This window comes from Balaenoptera ricei, chromosome 2, assembly GCF_028023285.1.
Source record: "Balaenoptera ricei isolate mBalRic1 chromosome 2, mBalRic1.hap2, whole genome shotgun sequence".
In the NCBI taxonomy this organism is placed as follows: domain Eukaryota; kingdom Metazoa; phylum Chordata; class Mammalia; order Artiodactyla; family Balaenopteridae; genus Balaenoptera; species Balaenoptera ricei.
The window spans coordinates 164,732,321-164,751,691 of record NC_082640.1 but is presented as its reverse complement, the minus strand read 5'-3'; the positions used below and the strand labels follow the sequence as shown (position 1 = coordinate 164,751,691).

Here is a 19,371-nt window from a genome sequence, read left to right as displayed (position 1 = left end):
TGTTCATTTTGTTAGTATGGTGTATCACATTGTTTGATTTGCATATATTGAAGAATCCTTGCATTCCTGGGATAAACCCCACTTGATCATGGTGTATGATCCTTTTAATGTGCTGTTGGATTCTGTTTGCTAGTATTTTGTTGAGGATTTGTGCATCTATGTTCATCAGTGATATTGGTCTGTAGTTTTATTTCTTTGTGACATCTTTGTCTGGTTTTGGTATCAGGGTGATGGTGGCCTCATAGAATGAGTTTGGGAGTGTTCCTCCCTCTGCTATATTTTGGAAGAGTTTGAGAAGGATAGGTGTTAGCTTTTCTCTAAAAGTTTGATAGAATTTGCCTCTGAAGCCATCTCGTCCTAGGCTTTTGTTTGTTGGAAGATTTTTAATTACAGTTTCAATTTCAGTGCTTGTGATTGGTCAGTTCATATTTTCTTTTTCTTCCTGGTTGAGTCTTGGAAGGTTATGCATTTCTAAGAATTTGTCCATTTCTTCCAGGTTGCCCATTTTATTGGTCCATAGTTGCTTGTAGTAATCTCTCATGATCCTTTGTATTTCTGCATTGTCAGTTGTTACTTCTCCTTTTTCATTTCGAATTCTATTGATCTGAGTCTTCTCCTTTTTTTCTTGCTGAGTCTGGCTAATGGTTTATCAATTTTGTTTACCTTCTTAAAGAACCAGCTTTTAGTTTTATTGATCTTTGCTATCGTTTCCTACATTTCTTTTTCATTTATTTCTGATCTGATCTTTATGATTTCTTTCCTTCTGCTAACGTTGCGGTTTTTTTGTTCTTCTTTCTCTAATTGCTTTTGGTGTAAGGTTATGTTGTTTATTTGAGATGTTTCTTGTTTCTTAAGGTACGATTGTATTGCTATAAACTTTCTTCTTAGAACTGCTTTTGCTGCACCCCATAGGTTTTGGGTGTTGTGTTTTCATTGTCATTTGTTTGTAGGCATTTTTTGATTTCTTCAGTGATCTCTTGGTTATTAAGTAGTGTATTGTTTAGCCTCCACGTGTTTGTATTTTTTACAGATTTTTTTCCTGTAATTGATATCTAGTCTCATAGCATTGTGGTCAGAAAAGATACTTGATACGATTTCAATTTTCTTAAATTTACCAAGGCTTGATTTGTGACCCAAGATATAATCTATCCTGTACAATGTTCCATGAGCACTTGAGAAGAAAGTGTATTCTGTTGTTTTTGGATGGAATGTCCCATAAATATCAATTACGTCCATCTTGTTTAATGTATCATTTAAAGCTTGTGTTTCCTTATTTATTTTCATTTTGGATGATCTGTCCATTGGTACTTGTGGGATGTTAAAGTCCCCTACTATGATTGTGTTACTGTCAATTTCCCCTTTTATGGCTGTTAGTATTTGCCTTATATATTGAGGTGCTCCTATATTGGATGCATAAATATTTACAATTGTTATATCCTCTTCTTGGATTGATCCCTTGATCATTATGTGGTGTCCTTCTTCGTCTCTTGTAATAGTCTTTGTTTTAAAGTCTATTTTGTCTGATATGAGAATTGGTACTCCAGCTTTCTTTTGATTTCCATTTGCATGGAATATCTTTTTCCATCCCCTCACTTTCAGTTTCTATGTGCCTCTAGTTCTGAAGTGTGTCTTTTGTAGACAGCATATATATGGGTCTTGTTTTTGTATCCATTCAGCCAGTCTACGTCTTTTGGTTGGAGCATTTAATCCATTTACATTTAAGGTAATTATCAATATGTATGTTCCTATTACCATTTTCTGAATTGTTTTGGGTTTGTTTTTGTAAGTCTTTTCCTTCTTTTGTGTTTCCTGCCTAGAGAAGTTCCTTCAGCATTTGTTGTAAAGCTGGTTTGGTGGTGCTGAATTCTCTTAGCTTTTGCTTGTCTGTAAAGCTTTTAATTTCTCCATCAAACCTGAATGAGATCCTTGCTGGGTAGAGTAATCTTGGTTGTAGATTTTTCCCTTTCATCACTTTAAATATGTCATGCCACTCCCTTCTGGCTTGTAGAGTTTCTGCTGAAAGATCAGCTGTTAACCTTATGGAGATTCCCTTGTATGTTATTTGTTGTTTTTCCCTTGCTGCTTTTAATATTTTTTCTTTGTATTTAATTTTTGATAGTTTGATTAATATGTGTCTTGGTGTGTTTCTCCTTGGATTTATCCTGTATGGGACTCTCTGTGCTTCCTGGACTTAATTAACTATTTCCTTTTCCATATTAGGGAAGTTTTCAACTATAATCTCTTCAAATATTTTCTCAGTCCCTTTCTTTTTCTCTTCCTCTTCTGGAACCCCTATAATTCGAAAGTTAGTGCGTTTAATGTTGTCCCAGAGGTCTCTGAGACTGTCCTCAATTCTTTTCATTCTTTTTTCTTTCTTCTGCTCTGCAGTAGTTATTTCCACTATTTTATCTTCCAGGTCACTTACCTGTTCTTCTGCCTCAGTTATTCTGCTATTGCTCCCTTCTAGAGAATTTTTAATGTCATTTATTGTGTTGTTCATGATTGTTTGTTTGCTCTTTAGTTCTTCTAGGTCCTTGTTAAACGTTTTTTGTATTTTCTCCATTCTATTTCCAAGATTTTGGATCATCTTTACTATCATTATTCTGAATTCTTTTTCAGGTAGACTGCCTATTTCCTCTTCATTTGTTAGGTCTGGTGGGTTTTTACCTTGCTCCTTCATCAGCTGTGTGTTTCTTTGTCTTCTCATTTTGCTTAACTTACTGTGTTTGGGGTGTCCTTTTCGCAGGCTGATGGTTCGTAGTTCCCGTTGGATAACTTGTCTTTTTAGTTCATGGGTTGCCAGCCCATAAGGAGCCACATATCAATCTGATGTTGGTGGACCACATTCCTGCTTGCTGTGGCACCAGAGCAGAAATCTCAGCCAGTGGCTCTGCCCATGTGCAGAGCCAACTTGGTGGCCCCATGTGGTCAGGGAGCTCATCCAACGTGCAAAGGGATTTCAATCTCTCCAGCTTCCTACCCCAGCTATACTGAATTCCTTGCAGTTTCCTTGATTCATTCGCCAATTCACGCCACCGCGCTCAATTTCTGGGAGTTTTAAGTGCTAATAAAACATGATAAGGGGATAGTCATGGGGGGGGGGGCGCTAATTTAAATGAGATGAGAAGAGCCGTCCCCTCTGAGGTGATGGCAACAACAATCTGAGAACAAAAAGAAGGCCACCATATGCTTTTGGAGGAAAGAAGGTTCAAGACAGGGGGAACAAGGACAGAGGATGAAGTCAGAAATGTGCTTGGCTTGCTTGGGATGCGGCCAGGGAACCAGTGTGGCTGGAATGGAGGCACAAGGTACAGAGTGACAAAAAAAGTGTTTGGAGTAGTAAAGACAGACCAAATTACAGAGTGTCTCACAGGAAGCACCCAATGTGAGGGACGTTCTTGTCTGATTCTACTCTGAGAAGACTATACAGCTTTCTAAGCAGCTCTGTTCATAGCATCATAAGTAGGACATTGAAAATCAGACTTAAAAGAAAAGCAACCAGTATGGAAAGAGAAGACCTCAAAGTGCTGTTGTATGTGGAACAACTGAATGAGCCCAGGATATTAAATCCGTGGAAGCTGGGCAGGGTGGTCATCTTCAAATATGTAGGATGTCATATAGAAGAAGGACCATGCTCCTTTGGAAGGTAGAGCCAAGAATGATGGTGAAAATACCTGGGCTCAAGATCCCAGGTCATAACGTGTAGAAATATTTTCTAGAGCTACCCAAAATGGATATTGCAAAAAATATGATAAAAATTTCATCCCCAGATGTGTTTCAGCAGTGGATGAACAGTTACTTTTTAGGAATGTCTGTAGATCCTTTCTTGGTGGTTCCAAAAGGAACCTTTCTAAGAAAGGAAATATCTATTTAAACAGAAATGCTGGACTCTGGTAGAACAAATACATTCATCTAAATTAATCATCTTATTATTCTTCATTAAAAAAAGGTCGTTTTCCTTTTCAGCAAATTGCTGCTACCTCTCTGCTGAGAAAATCAGTAGCCATTTTGGGAAACATGAACATTTTATAAAGCTGTATTTACCCTACAAATACTTTAACACAGTTGGCAGAAACATCCTTGAGGGCTATATTCTCAAGGATATTTTTGGTCTAGAGTCTGTCTTCTAGGAAAATCCTACTAACAAAATCATCCGTTTTAAAAATATTCCTTCAATCACTGAAACAGACAAACATAACACCTTTCTTCTTACCATGAAAATCCCAGAAGAAGTGGTGGGAAGGCAGCAGGCTAAAAACATTTCTTCCAAGCCCTGGTGGACAGGGAAAACCATTTCCTCATTATTAATTTTCCACAATGTCTAAGATTTTCTTTCTCAGTGGAACTTAATCCTGAGCAGCTAATAATACCCAGGGTTAGAGTTCACAGGTCAGGAAGGCCATGGCTAAGATATCTTTGTTTAAAAGAATCTTCAAAAAGGTCTTTTTTTGTCCCATTACTTCTGAACAGAAAAAGAAATATACACAAGAGTTCATTATGAAGAAGCTGCCTTTAAAGTATTTTAAAGTAGAGAAAGTATTTACCTAGTATTTTGTGATAAGGAAAGTAAAGAAAAGGAAAGGGAATGGAAGGGAAGTTAAGGGAAGAGAAGGGACGGAAAATGAAGAAGGAAGGGAAGAGAGGGAGAAAGGGAGGGAGGAGGGAGGGAAAGGCATGAGGGAGGAAGAAAGGAAGGAAGAGAAAGAGTAAGAGAAGGAAAGAAGGAGGAAGGATTAGTGGGTTCCTTACAAGAATTACAAAATAATCTCTCTGCCATATTTTGTCTAAAATATATGAGAGTTAATATTTTTTTCCAGGATAAGTTCCTGTATTTATGTGGATAAGAAGAGTAACAAAAATAATGAAGGGGTTGAATAAATAGAACAAACGTGGAAGTTTTGGAAATTGAGAGTCTCTAGAAAACAAAGCAAAAGAATAAATTATTTACTATTATTTGAGGAGATAGAGTGCTTTCTTGAGATAAGTCTTTCAAAAAACATCTGCTCACCACATGTGGGGATAACAATAAAAAGCCACAGATAGAAATAAAAACAGGCAAAACAAGGAAGACTTTCTTGACCAACAGGGGTTTAAAAAAAAAATCACAACAACAATAACGACAACAAAAACTGAAAATAGTTACCAAAGGAGCCCTGGAGGTCTCCAACCCAGCAAAATTTCCACTATCCCACCCTATCGTTCTTCATCATATAAAGCCCTTGTATTTTATTCATGGTCCTTATTAGTTTTTGTCTGTCTCCCACAAAGCTCAAAAAAGGCAGAAACCTGTCTTTTCTTGCTAAAACTCTAGAACATTTCAAGGCATATGGTAAGCTTTCTTTAGTAATGTTGAATCAATAAATGTATCTTTAAGGTTTCTTGGTCCTAATAACAGGGGCATAGGTGGGGTTATCTACCATCATACACTGGCCTTCAGTGCCTGCCACTCTACCATTAAAATTCTTAAATATATTCCAATTGCCTTAGAATAAATTCAGACTCCTTAAAATGGTCCCAAAGGCCCTCCATGATCTGGCTCTTGCCATCTTCTCCTATTTCACCTGGCATCATACTCCCCTTTACATACTCCAGACCCTGGGATTTATTCTATTCTTCCAAAAGGTAAATGTCATGACGGCTTTGGGGACCTTTGCAATTGCTTTTTCCTCCTCCCCCAGATCTTCATATGGGTGACTCCTTCTCTCAAGTCAAGGGTAACAACTTGAAAGGACTTTTTTGAGCTCACAACCAAAGATAACAACTTCTCCCCTATCCCTGGGATGCATCCTTTATCCCATAATCAGTAACATTTTCTCCATAGCAACTACCATATTTTTTTCTTTCTCATCTGACTAGAATGCAAGTCCATCAGAATAGATGTCTATCTGTCTACTCACTATCATAGCCTCACTGATCCAAACAATACCTGGCCCAGAGTAGGCACTCAGTATTTTGGGGACAAATGAATACATCTTTAAGAAAATCTGTTCTTAAACATAATATGGTAATTTCTAAAAATCCCTTTAAGCTATCACTTATAGCTATCACTGCCATATATCCATGCTACTTTGATTCCTGTTACACTCAGAACAATAAAGTAATACTTATTTTCACAGTCCCCGTCAGATGTAAGTTTTTCTTTGATCTATTTTTTTAAATGGAAAAGAGTGATAGTGACTTCTCTCTACTTTGTATGTTATTAGAGGAATTAATTAATATACAAAGTCATATTGAACTTATCCAAAGGAAGATACACCACAAATCCAAAGCAGTGGTATAATCATTATTAGTCTGTGGCTCCTATAACAGAAGTTTTCATCAGTATTTTCTTCACCCAATGGAGTGCCAACAGTGGGTCACTCAAAAGGCAAGGGAGAGACATTTCTTTTTGGATATGACTCTTTAGGGCAACACTTTCTCTCAAGGTGTGACAGTAAGAGTCAAACACAAAGGAATCGACACTCTCAGCCCAGTGGTTCACACAGGTATTTTTCAGAGGAGTTGGATAAATAAGCTCTTAAAATCTTTTTCTTTCTTTTTCTCTGCTGTAAATGCGGTATTTTGATTCTGGTTCCACTGTTTCATGGCATTTGCATGTTTCAGTAATACAGAGGATTGACTTCCATCCCTTCATTTCAAGGAGCTGAGGCTGCTCTCAGCCCACAGGAGAACAACTCCTTTAGTCTCCTCATCTTCTTTCCTTCTAGACCTGGTACCCTGACAGTTGGATAATGGGGTTAACAAGATGACTATCACATAAAACACTCCATTTTCATTTATGTTGATCTTTTTCACCTTTCCGAGATCAAAGGGGAAACATTCTAAGCAATAAATTTCCTGGCATTAGATAGGGTGAACTAGAGTGAGTGAGGGGTAGTTAATCCAATTGTTTACCTCATAATGAGAAGTAGTTGATGTTGACAATTGAAAAGAGCTAGGAATTTTTTAAGGATAATAGACAGTTCAGGATTTTTCTTGTCCTGATAGATACCTCAATCATTATACCATGGGGAAATTCTTTTTTTTTATTAAGCAATTTAAAATGCTTTAGAACATTTCCTTTTGGAAAGTAAGCTAATAAAAATAGAACAACTTCTAGGCTGGGCAAGTATTTTAATTCTGTCTTTGCTGTTGGCTGGACTATATATAACATTGGTTAATTTCCTTGATCTCTCTTTGAAGCTACTCTAGCCAATTCCTGCCCATCCCCCAAGATGCAGATATGATCATCTTCTCTGTGAAGTTTTTTCATCCATTCAATCGGCCATTTGGCTAACATTGGTTAATTATAGTTAATTACAATTAAAAACCTACTACTCCATCAACAAATACATATTTAGACCTACTATTGATCAGACTTAAATAGGTGCTGGAGACACAGAAAAAAGAAAAAGAAGTTAGCCTTTCCAACCCAACAATTGTGCATGATTTTATCCTTCTTCTGGCATATAAGAGGAGCTCAAGGAATATTGTAAAGAGGCTAAACACATGAATTTCATAATTTATGCATTTGCACAATGAAGAAATGAAAGTATATGAACTCTGAGGGTCTCTACTGTTCTGACGTCATAAGAAAGATAGTAAATGATTTTACATCAACTGTAGTTGTACCAGAGATAACATTGATTAGTTGACAAGCCCAGGCTGCAATGAACTGACTGTCCCCAAGCTGTCTCTGAACTCTTTGAAGTGGAAATTATGCACACAACACCAGAAGATCCTGGCAAGTCCAGATGCTGCTTTTGGCCTCACCTGCTCATTTCTCTCCCCACCGGGAGGATTGCCAGAAGCACTAAACTTTACTGGGAAGTGCAGTGCAGGCATTCAGACTTTTCAGGGTGAGTCTGCAAGAAACTGATCACATGGAGCTGCTGAAGGTCTAGGGCATCCCTGCTCACTTACAACGATCTAACAGGAGATAAAATGATGAAACAAAAAGGTAGATCTGTGTTTACAAGACACTGAAATAAGTGGACAAAAGAAAAAAGGGGAAAAAAATCAGCAAATCAGGCATTGTGTGTAGACCCAACATTAGTGTCTTTTCTTTCAGTTGATGTAGGGTAGGAAATCTCAAATGCCCACTTTTTGTGAATAAAATGAAAAAATAACCAAGGTTTATCTACATTTCTTCCAGTACCTATAACATTTGGTGAGTATCCTCTCCAGTTGCCACCCATGTCCTGTCCCTGCTGTGTTGCAGCAACCCTATTTTCTCTGAATAATCAAGGTTATAGCAAAACTCAATTTTTTTTCCATAGGCCTAGTGTCAAGAAGAGCCCAAAATAGCCAGGTGATAGATTCAGCACCCTGCTCAGTGGAATCATTATTATTATGAGCCCTGGTAGGAGCACTTCTTTCTGATAAATCATGTCCACAAACTCCTCATGAACATTATTTACAGAATCTTAGCTTAGTTTTGTATCTCCAAATTAAAGCAAACTTTACTCCATTTTCCTAAGACCCTGCTCATAGTGTCCAGCGCACAGGCTGTTAAGAAGATTCGAGGGGATAATCTAAGCAAACAGCCCAATGATAAGATCCTCATGAGTGCTCCATAAGTGATAGCTATTTTGATTAGAAATTCACATTCTTGCTGCTTTTTCTTGTTCTTAGTTGTTATACAGGGATTCCTTAAATTGGTGGAAAAAATAATTAATGGAGTATCTACAATTCACTGTCTTCCTCACTGCAATGCCCTTGACCACATGCCTTCTATGGCCCCAGCCCTGGCAATGGTTAGAACGAGGAGAAGAGGAAATGAGGAAAGTATGGGAGAGAAAATGAGATCGAATAATAACAAATAGACTAATAGCACAGAGGGTGGTAAAACGTGTATTCTGGATTTGGAGGAGAGGGAGGCCACTTTTCCTTAAACATTACATCCATTTCAAGTCCTGTTTAACAGGTCATTTCAAGCTTTGCCTTGGCTGAAGATTTCTATAACCCTTTCTTCAATATTCACAGTCTCCATCCGTCCCTATGGTTTGCTTTGATGTCCTTTTAAGATTTCCTAGTAGCCCAGGGATATCCTTTCAGCATTTCATTTGGACAGCTGTTTATTTCCCTCAGGATTTTTGGAACTGGACATGGAAGCCCAGGACAAGAACCTATTACAGAGAGATCCATTTCTCTTTGCTTCTCAAGTGTGGGGTTTCTATAAGAGAGCTTTGCTGTTTGCTCAAAACCCCAAGAGGTTACCTAAAAGGTGATTTTACTAACAAGGAAAATTTTGAAACCTATAACCCATAACAACATTAATTCAGTGCTTATCATACTGTTGATGAGTTTTGGAACAGAACTGTCTTTGCCACATTGGTCATTATCAGATCTGTTGCGTTAACCTAAGCATTTCTTCCACTTCAGTTCATTTTTTTACGTTACTTGATCCTGTAGCAAGGTCACCATACACTAAATTTGTCTCCTGGATAGCATATGGATCCAGCAACCCATTACCCTGAAGCCCCATATACCTATTAATAGAGAACTAGAGCCATTTAAGCCAGCACACCATATGGTGCTTAATTTACTCAGTAAATATATTGCTGTAAATACTCATAATTAGTACTCCTACTAATCATGCTGGTTTCTAGAAAAAAAATCTTTGGAAGCAGTCATTTTTAAAATCAGGATCTTTGTTTTAAAGCATATTTTCCCTTTGTTACACTTAAAATATAACAAATATTTATTAAGAATATTTTATGCACTGGCTATTGGGTTAAATTCTGGGATTAAATAGATTTATAAAATCTGGATGCCACTGCTTTAAAAAAACATCTAGGGGCAACTCAGATCATCAGGATATTGTAATATTGCAAACATAAAAATTATAAATGTTGTATGGGTAAGTGCGCTGTGGTAGAAAGAGACTATTTCATTTGTATCAGTAACACTGATTTAAAAAAAAAAAAAACTACCAATTAAGAAGCATACATATTTGCCAGGTATGCCTTTTATACATCTTCTCATCCAACCTTTACAAAAACAGTAACAACACTATTGGGTAGATATTAGCACCTCTATCTTAAGATGCGGAAACTGAGGCATAGAAAGTAAATGGCTTTCACAAAGTCATACAAAAAGGGACCAACCTAGAATTCGCATAAAATTTCTACTTAAATCTAATCCTCAGGCTCTTAATCATTATACCAAACTGCTCCCTTGTGTCAATTTTATCTTGCTACCCAGACTGTAAGCTTCAAAAAAGGCAAAGCCTAAAACCATCCACTTTTTTCCCGATGACCCTTACTCTTCTGCTAGGCTGGTGCCCAAATAATATTTTTGGAACGTGTGTTTTGAGCAGTAAATGCACAGTTCATGTCTCTAAGGAAGAGTGAAATTTCCAGGGCTCAATACTTGCTTTGTGCAATTTATATGGCTCTCTTTTCACATGTTATGAAAATGGCATATATCACTCCTGAACCAGCATGAGGGCTTACAAAGAACAGAATAGACTTGATAGAATAACCTTTTGGTGTTCATGTATTGATTACTGATTATTATTACCTATGCTATATTGATTACTGAGTTATACCTATTTGCACATACATTGTTAAAAGTGGCTTAAAGTGTTAAGTGGCTAAACCTGTTTTAAGAGAAGTAAGATAAACTAGGAAAAAACAGAAATGAACATAGCTTTCAACTTTTGACATAATTGGACAGAATGAGGAACTTATTTTCTGAGATATAAGGTTCAGTTAGAAATAGACTTTTAACTTGTTTACTGAGTTTTCTTTCTTTAAATAAAACATACAAATGATACCTGGCTGGCAGGGTCTCCAGAGACTATAACCTAGAAAGTTAAATATAGTTTTTGGTTTTGATTTTCTGAAAGTAATACACAGTTCAACGCAAATACTTAATTTAATGTCTGGTCCTGGACATCCCTGGACATGTCACTGGGATGCAATTCATCCGATCTGTAACTGCATGGCACTACAGTTGGCCATTTGGAAGTGAATGACTCTACTTTCCATTTTTAATGCCCAGGGCAACTAAGTTTATATTTATTAATTTTATTAAATATATACTCAATTAAGGATATTTGATTTCTTCTTGAAACCTATAATTTAATAATTTGTGAATAGAGTGGTCATAATTGGTGACAAGGGTAGATTGTGTTGCAAGTACAACGTCAGCTGAACCATTCCCTCACACATACATATACATGCACACCGACATGCTTTCTATATACAACAGACTGTATAAAAACTCTCTTTTGTGGGTGGCATAAAGGTGCTGCATTTCTTAGCAGCTTGTAGACTCAAATCTGAAGATTCACAAAAGGAACCAAAATGCATCTTGCAGAGAAAATAACAGCATGAAAGCGAGTTGCGAAATGCCATTCTATTTATTTCAATACCTTGTTTCAATGTATTGTACATGACTCATGCCAAACAGGGTAGAAACTGTGTGCATAAGGCTTAGTCTACAATAGATATCAAACTGCAACAAACTGCACTTCTGGGGTGACCAGCTGAACACTAGTGAAGTAAAGCATCAGGTTTCCACTTTGGGGCTCAATTACACCTATCTTCAATATCTTATACATTTTGGTTCTCTCTACACATACACAGATGGCACAAGCAAAGTCTTTTCCAGAAATGCTTTTTCAGGTACTCTTGGCTCAAATTCCAGTTTTCATTTCACATTACACTGAGATTTAATTAGAAATAAATTTTTAAAATAGTTTTTGAAGTAAAAACTAGAAGATACTGGCAAAAAACTCATGGCTCTCCCTTGTTATTTCTCTACCTAGTTAGTTGTTTGTGAAACTCCTAGGAACAGTAACAGATGTTTTAAAATGCTTACTTGAAAAATCTAGTCCAAACTACTCATAGGGAGACAAACATCGGTGACAGAAAACCCATACATTAATAAAGAGAGCTTTTTAATAGTTATTTCTTTAAATGGAACAACTTCAGAAACCATCATTATCAAGCACTTTATCAAGCACAATTCAGTAGGCAAAGCACATTCTTTGTCTCTTTGCCCTAACCAGAATGGCTCTCTCAAACCCAAGCCAAATGTTTATTAATGAACTCAAAAAAGGTAGGTAGGTAGTTAGATAGGTAGATAGATAGATAGATAGATAGATAGACAGATAGATAGAAACTTAGGTTGAGTCCAAAGAATAAGGAGACCCTGAGACAATGATTCGTGTACAAATGACTTACTAAGGAAGCACTCCCAGGGGAACCAGTAAGGCAGGAGGGGAAGCAGGGCAGGGAACAAGGAAGCCAAATAATCACAGAGGTAGCTGCAGTGTGATCCTGCAAGAGAAATCTGGCACCTGAGCAGCTTTCCAACGACAGGCAAGAGAGTAGCACACGGAGGACAATTTTCCTAAAAGTGAAAAACATACCGGCTATTACCATAGAGAGCATGTTGAAGCTGAGGGATCCACAAAAATCCAAAGGGATTGGTGCAGAGCACCAGTATTATTGGGGTACAGATAGATATTTAATCAAAACATTGCTAAGAAACATTTAAACCCAAAACCTAATTTTCCATATGAGGACAGCATGATTCAGTGAGGTCAATGACCTCCTCAGGATCCCACAGATTAAATGTGGCAGACTAGGTGAGGACCCAGGTCTCCAAACTTCCAGGTCAGGGGACTTCCCATTTCTCTTGTCTGCCTGAAAAAGCTACGCATGCTCAAATCAGTCCTGAAATCTACCGAGATTCTCTCCTTCAGGATTATTTGTGTGGTTTGGCAGCCATTCCAAGATCAGTTTTGTGCTCTGAAGTGAGTCTTCTGTCATGCTTTGTTCAGTAACTGCACCTTTCCTTTCCTCTTGTCCTAGTGATGGTTGGGGTCACAACAACATGATGTTGCATCAGTTTGACATGACCGCATTGGTTTATCTGAGAAGACACTGCGGCAAAGACAATGCAAATTCAACTCTGAGAATATCTGGGTATTTAAACTAGAGGCTTAATGGCTTCTCAGATAAAGCTTTATTTTAGAAACCACATTTCAGAATTAACAAGTGTATCCTCAATATTCCTAAAAGAGCCTGGGGAAATACTGTGAGAGCTATTCGTGCTATTCATCAGAATGAAAATTTAGTTTCTGAAGCTGGGACAAAGATATTTCTTGAAGTGTCACAATTCATCTAGAAGATTGTTCCAGACAGTGAGAACCACATACTCAAAAGCAATGAGGTGTAAAACACTATGGTGAATGGGAAGAACATATAAGCTACTCAGAATTTTTGGAGCAAGAAAGGCAAAGGATATGGAGTAGAGATGTGAGTGGGGGCAGGATGGAGAGGTAAGAGACATGATCAACAGAAGTAGGCTAGAGACAGATTCTGAAGGGCTTTGCCTATTTTACTAATAAACAACATAGATTGTTTTAATGGCAAAGAGAAACACTGAAAGATTTTACAAAGGAGGAGAAGCAATCAGGGCTGCTATTTAGAAGGTTTAATTTAGCAACTGTGTGTAGGATATACAAAAGGGGTGCAAGAGAAAGGCAAGGGGAGTAGTTAAAAGGTATTGCAATAAAGGCTGGGAGGTAGATAACAGATCAGGCTGAGGCCATTTCTGAATGGAAAGCAGAGAATACATTTTAAAGTATTTAGTCGGTAGAATAGAAGGGACTTAAGCCAATCAGTAATTAACAGCAATGGTTAAGAGTGGTACCTCCCATCCTCACTGCTGTGAAACAGAGTGCATTCTAACCAAATTAAACTGTCTTCCAATCTTTCTTTTCTCTAAGATGCTGCTTGTCCAATAAAACAAACAGTATAGGTGCCCTTTCCTAGGAGATGAAGATCACTTTTGCATATACACTGTGCTTGAAAAGATCTTGGCCGCTCAAGATGTAGGGCTTTGCAAGACGGGAGAGAAAAATGGAGGAAAAAGAAATCATTCCTGAAATAGAAACAAGCCAGGGATGTGCAGCTAGGTGAAGAGTCTGACATATTTACAAACAGCTCAGGAGTGTTCATAATTAGAAAACAGATCCTTGGACCTACACACTGTAACACCAGAGTTCTATTGCTCCTTTCAGTATGTCACTGTGGACTGCTGAAGTGAGAATGGGATGCATTCAAAGACCAGAAAGAAAAAGTGTCTTTTATAAATGAGAGCGAGACAGAGACAGAGAGGAAGAGAGAGAGGAGAACTATCAAAGAAAACAGAAAAGACAGAAAGAAGTATTTTTTATCAGTTTCAAATAAAGTCACAGAAATGGCCTTTTATTATAAAAGTCCTTTCACTCCATATGCGCTTATAATCTCAATAGTGTGACCTGGTTACAGGCACCTTTTGGAGCAGTCGCCTGCAATAGAAAAGCAGCACCTCTCTCTCTGAGTGATGTCATAGGTCACTTTTGACACACAGAGGTAGTGGTCAGAGATCATTCTGAGCATTGAGCAGAAAAATCCATAGCCTATTGCTTCTATCAAGGACAGTCCCTCTTCCTTTTTAATAGGACAATTAAATATATTTATCTCTTAGCATCTTATACACTTGTCAATCAATAATTAAGGGAAAAAAGAAGTGTTCACTGATAGGGCTAATATAAAGACAGGGCATCCTTTATTTGAAGCTTAAGAGTTTATCTGAATGTAGCTTTAATTCCTGACTTGACTTTTCAAGTAAGATTCTGTCCCAAACTTCTCTCACGTCGCAATCCACCAGCCCCCCACACACAAAGTTCCTTCCTTCCTAGCAATCTCTGGCTGCTGCAAACTTTCTCCACTTATCTCATCACAAGCCTCAATTAAAGCAATTCCTTTTTGTGGAGCAAATTTCCTCCACCCTTCCTTCTGCCCCGACTTTGATTCACCTGTCGATTGACATTCTTGCTTCATTACTTGCTGACAGCTCACACTGCAAACCCGGTCCCTTGGCAAATTACTTCTAATCATTCCCTTCCTTAACATTATCACTTCAGTGGACCGTCAGGGGCATTCGGCAGACTGTGGAAGATCAGAAGCCTGTTGTGGCTCTGAGCGCCATCATTTTTGGCCTGGAATCAGACAGAGTTTTACTGGATGTGCTACTGGATTCCTCCTTCAAGACTGGGTATGCCTTCCTCCACTGCTGGGAGTGTCGGCTACTGACAGCTCGTAGTTCAGTCCCTCTGCAAACTGTCCTCAGTCACGCAATGTCTGGCTGGTCAGATGAGGATGCAGGGTACAGAGACTCAACTCCCTTTGCTCAATCTGGGACATCTGACAAAGATCAACTTCACTCCAGAGTTAGCTGTGGGACTGCGGAGGATTTATTTGTACCTGCATCTCAGTCCACATTATTCTTCTACCCATGCTTACTTCCTTCACTCCCATTCAGAAACTGTTTCACAACATGCTCCCCAGTAAACCCCCTGCACACAATCTTCGTTTCAGAGCCTGTTTCTGGGAAACTGGACCCAAGGCGGCAGTGAAAAGTTCTTCCTCTTCCTGCTTTGTGATTCATTTGCATGCTGTTTCTCTTGAAGAGATTATACTATTATACCTGCATCACTGATGTGACTTTTTATTTGTTAGATGGATTGTTCATCTTAAAATGCCTAACAGGGTCTCCGGCCATGGGCCTTTCTGTTAGCCTGGCTCACTCTCCGAGGCCTGGTCATTAGTCACCAGATGACAGGTGCTCATTAAGAGATGGAAACCATGCAACCAGTTGTAAGGGGATTTACATTTTTATTAAACTTCCTTGACTTCAGCTTGATTTTTTTACAGAATTGGTCTCATTTTCCCAAATTGTGCACCTGTGCTCATGGCTGCCACTGGGCAGAATCCCATCTTTTATTTTCTAATCTAGAATGAAGTGGGGCACATGTGGATACTGGATAGCCAGTGCCAGGGATTTCTCAGTATCACATGTCACTTGTTTTGTTTCAGAAAATGTTATCGATTCAAGGTATTGCTGACTACAAACCTGGCCAGGAATTGAGTCATATTTGATTGGTGCTACATTACATTGATATTTATCCTCCAGTGTGCACACATATGAATTGGAGAAATTGTAAAATGCAGATTCCTGGGTGCAAATCCTCAGTGATCCTATTTCAGTCGGTCTGGGGTGAAGATGAGACATCTGGAATTTCCTCAAGGACTCCAGGTGATCCTGGGGACCTCAACCTCTGCATTCTAAAAAAACTGGACTCTATGTTCTTTGCTTTCTCTACAAAAGAACCGTCGCAAATGTGATAATTGCAGGCCTATCTTGTTTTACTACACTTCACGTTATTGTACTTTGCAGATATTACGTTTTTACAAATTGAAGGTTTGTGGCAACCTTGTGTCAAGGAAGTCTATTGGTGCCATTTTTCCAATAGCATTTGCTCACTTCATGTCTCTGTGTCACATTTTGGTAATTCTCCCAATATTTCAAACTTTTTTATTATTATTACATCGGTTATGGTGATCTGTGATCAGTGATCTTTGATGTTACTACTGTGACTTGCTGAAGGCTCAGACGACAGCAGTTTTTAGCAACCAAGTATTTTTTAATTAAGATACGTACATTGTTTTCTTAGCTATAATGCTATTGCACACTTAATAGACTACAGCATAGTGCAAATGTAACTTTTGTATGTACTGGAAAACCAAAAAATTTTTGTGACTCTCTTTATTTTGATATTCCCTTTATTGAAGTGGTCTGGAACCGAACCCGTGATGTCTCCGAGGTATATATCTAGTTGGTTTGAAGACTTCCAAACAAGGAGGGGCTATAAAATTTAGCTAGACTTTTGTAGACCAGGTATAATGAATAATAAACAGTAAGCATCCAAATGGACCAGCATTATCCTGTACATAAAATGTTGCCATGTATTAAAAAGCTTATAATACCTATTCCTTCATATCCCTCCCTCCATTAATTTACCATATATTAGCTACTGTAAATATAGAAAATAGGCACTTCAAAATGGTGAATTTTTTTTTTTTTAATCTGGAGGATAAGTAAAAGAGAATGTGTTTCCCAATGCTACTTATCTCTGCATTTTTAAAAGAAATCAGTGTGACACTGGAGATTTATAAAGACCTACCCACACACTCAGATAAAGAGAATGATTGCAGTCAGGGGAATGAAAGGGGAAAAAAAGGAAAAGAAAAAGAAAAAGAAAAACCACCTCTGAGAGAATATTCTCTGAACAGCTCTTATGCTTCTAACGTCAAGGGCTGTGATCTGAGAGAAGCATAGCTGTCCTTGTGGTTTGTGCTCAGTCTCCAACCAACCAGGTTGTCCCAACAGTCTTCCTTTTCTTTTTAGTATTCCACAACTCTGTAATGGTTAATTCCTTCACAGGAAAAACAAAAACCTGAATTTTCCTTAGGAGGAAAATTGGAAATTCCTCAAAATGTTTCAGTTACTAAACATTGGGCATTCCAAAAAATATCAACATTTCTTCCCTTTGAGTTTCTTTCCTCTGAATTATGGAGGACAATAGATCCAACCTCTTTCATTTACTGCACTAGAAATTTGGAACATAGCATTGCACTGTGGAGATTGCATTATTAGGTGCCAGGGGAACAGCCAATGGTTACAAGAAATATATGACTCTAAATTAAGATAAAAGTGAATGGCTAAAGGAGAATTATTCGAGCATCTATGAAACACATCTTCTGACAGTCCTCTCAACTTCAGCCCACAATTGTTGTTTGTGAACATCTTATAGTTTGAAAACCCAGTCACTAGGATTGCATGTCTCTGCATCTCAGTAAAATGTGCCAAACACAAAGGACTCAGAAGCCCACCGGACAAAGCCAACTGACATTCAAAACCATGACAGAAAGACCTTATGATCTTTAAATTTGTGTCCCTGAAGCAAAAGTTCACAGTACAGAACTTTCAATCTCACCATGAAACCCTTACTTCTGAGATTAGACAAGTAAACCTTTCAACACACTTTAGAATATTAAAGATATTCACCCAAACTATTAACTAATGTGTGTGATTGGAAAGTGGGTGTGGGAGAGATGAAATATCCTTCCGTATTAGTCTTTTGGATTTGGAATTTTCTTAGGATTTGTACTCAAACACAATTTATGAAATCTATTCAATAACGTAAGATGGAAACAAACACAGACACTTCTAATCAACTGAGACATGAATAATAGCACCTTACATTCTGTGATGACGGTATGGGCACAGCACAGAGGGAGGAATTGGTTTCTCCTAGAGTTGGCGTGAAGGGCTATCGGGAAGTCTTCACAGAAGAGAAGACATTTGAACCTCATGGATCAGTGGCAGTGGCTGGTCAAAGGTGAAATGGGAAAATATATGTAAAATAAAAAGAAGATCCTGAGCAAAAGTCTAGAAATATGAAAATACAATGAAATTTCAGGATACGGTGGTCCAAAATGGCTAAGATGAGTTAAAGACACATCTTTAGAAATGGTAGGTGCTATCTGCAAAACTAAGGAAAAGTTGATAGAGATCAGAAATTATACTAAAGGGTCTCATTCCTAGGGGAATAATCAATCTTGTAATCATTGAGAACCATTGGTGGCTTATTTGCTTGGGAACGGTATGACCTGATCTAATTCAGCAACGGTGACTCTGGCTGCATGCAAAGACCAGATTGGAGTGGGGAGGAGAGAAGCAAGGATACCATTAAGAAGCCACTGTCAGGTAAAGGCTGATGAAGTCTGTCCCTAGATCACTGAAGACAAACTAAGTGGAGGAATACTAAATCAACATAATTTAGTAATTGAATAGAAGTCTATTAACAGAAACTAAAGCTGCATAGCTTTTTAAAATTTATTTTTCCTTTTTTTTCTTTTCATTTAGTATAGCTGGTTTATTTTAACCTTCTGAACAATTAAAGTCTTCAGTCTTGTTTCGCAAAGTTCTGTCAAGCCAGATCTCCTATACCTAGTGCTTGTAAAATTGATTTATTTAACTCAAATATAGGATTTTACATTTATTTCTTTTAAAGTTAATTTTGATGGCTTTTATTTCTTTATCTAGGTTGTCAATATCAGTTTTAATCTTGATCTATCATCTATTTTATTTGCAAATTCTATAAGTGAAAATTTTAATTTTTATTAATTGTCATATGACTGTGGTTAAATGTAGGACAGTTGTATTTATACAGAGACAGTCTTTTAAATGGTTTCATTTTGGGTCAACATATAGCCAATAATCAATATTCTCCCTATGTTATGTTATAAATTTTTTATTTTAACAAACACTGACTATAGAATCATAAGAAAAAACTATGGAACATCACAGAGGACAGGTCCCTACTGAAGAATAGTTCTATAACCAATTTTCTGGCAAAAAACTATGCACATTTGCAAATTAATGGCAGAGGGCTAGAGTCAGGCATTCTCTTCTCAGACTGCTACTCTTAAATAGGTATTTACCATGTGGTACCTCAGTTCCTTCGTTTGCAAAATAGAAAGA

The 19,371-nt window shown here is 37.7% G+C and overlaps 1 protein-coding gene across 7 annotated transcripts in view; it reads right to left on the bottom strand.

Annotated features, from left to right (window-relative positions):
• NRXN3 (neurexin 3) overlaps positions 1 to 19,371 on the bottom strand; it is a 1,690,724-nt gene that overhangs the window by 398,930 nt on the left and 1,272,423 nt on the right. The gene's annotated exons all lie outside the window — the stretch shown is intronic.